The sequence below is a fragment of the Vicia villosa genome, linkage group LG6 (assembly GCF_029867415.1).
Source record: "Vicia villosa cultivar HV-30 ecotype Madison, WI linkage group LG6, Vvil1.0, whole genome shotgun sequence".
NCBI lineage: Eukaryota > Viridiplantae > Streptophyta > Magnoliopsida > Fabales > Fabaceae > Vicia > Vicia villosa.
This window is the reverse complement of record NC_081185.1, coordinates 85422903-85424882: the sequence shown is the minus strand read 5'-3', so window position 1 is coordinate 85424882 and position 1980 is coordinate 85422903.

Here is a 1980-nt window from a genome sequence, read left to right as displayed (position 1 = left end):
GGTTTTAGGGACCAAAACAGAAAAAAACAAAAGCAAAGCTTACGTGGAATAAATAATTATTTAGAACAGAAAAACATGGATGCCACGTCATTTCCGTTTGCCATGTAAGCATTTTTTTAACGGAAGTTGGACGTCAGGGACCAAAATGAACAAGAAATGGACATATGGGGACTTGGACCAAAAAAACCATTTTTAAAAAATTTACATTTTAAGGTTTTAGGGACCAAAACAGAAAAAAACAAAAGCAAAGCTTACGTGGAATAAATAATTATTTAGAAAAGAAAAACATGGATGCCACGTCATTTCCGTTTGCCATGTAAGCATTTTTTTAACGGAAGTTGGACGTCAGGGACCAAAATGAACAAGAAATGGACATATGGGGACTTGGAACAAAAAAAAAAGATACAGGGACTAAATTCAAAAACACGCTAACTTACAGGGACGAAAACATTATTTAAGCCTATATATATATATATATATATATATATATATATATATATATATATATATATATATATATATATATATAAACTCTAGTAAAACAACTATATTTTTTAAAAATTATTCTGTAAATATTTTTAAATTTATAAATTGGTAAAAATAAATTATAATTAAAAAAATTCATTGATACTATTGAGTAAATAATTTCAATTTTTTTTTAAAAAGATCATTAATTCTCGTGTGTGTGTGTATATATATATATATATATATATATATATATATATATATATATATATATATATATATATATATATATATATATATATATTTATATGACAAAATTACCCTTGCAAGAATATATATTTAATTTGATAAAAAATAAAATTAGAATTCATATTTTTATGACAGTGTACATGTGTTTCAGCTAATCCCTTCCATCATCTATCACATTTACCATTATAAATATTAGCTACATATGGTTCATGATAGTAAAATTCCATGATGGACGGTACCTTAGCCTATGCCCATGACGGTCGTCCTCTTCACGCTGCATTTTGAAGAAATTCTTATATTGTGTGTTGTTCCATTCACTTGTTTTAATTTTCTTTTATATATTATACTTTAGATATGGATAACAGTGGCTTTTGGATATGAATAACAGTGGCTAAAATTATTGTAGCCTAGTAGTAATTAAAGAGGAAATAGAAACAAAGTTATAATAAAATGCAGAATAGTCCCGTTTGATCGAAGTAGCTGAATTAAGCGGTATAATTAGTTGTCCGGAATTTGATGAAAATTGAAGGGGTAGCTAAGTTTAATTAGTACATTAACGTGGTGGTGTTATTTTTTCGAAACTGTGATATTAACCGGCCGATTAAATTAATGGTTGAACTAATTTTCAATGAGCCTATTTAATTGGAATAAACTTGAATTTAGATTAAATGTTCCGTTGGTCGGTATACATAGCGGTATCTTGAGAATTTGAACGTAATCATACTTTGGGTTTAGTAAATAACTTAGGAACTATGGTATGATAGTATGTAGTGAATTTAACCGAATAAATTGGATAATCAGTGAAGTAATTGAATTGTGTCCGATTAACCGGTATCGAATTGTGTCTGATTAACCGGTATCGAATTGTGATCATACCTTATGAATTGTTGTCGATATCTTCGTGATTGTTTATTAATGGTATCGACCGTTGATTATGTGAATTCTTGGAATTGCTCCGTTGTTTATATGAAGTTGTTGTATTATGTGTGAAGTGTTAATACCTTTTATGATAAATGATGATTGTGATATGGGTGTGTGCCTTATGACAAATATTTTGTGAAGTAAATGATGATGATGATTGTTGTGATGATTTGATTTATATGTGAAGTTATATGTTTGCCATGAAATGCCAAAACATGATGATGATGATGTCGTGATGAGTTTATTTCTGTGTGAGGATAAATGATTATTGTGACATTGAATTACCTATATGTTTGGTAATTATCAGTGATGTAGGCGTATGCCTCGCAGTGACGTGTGATTGTG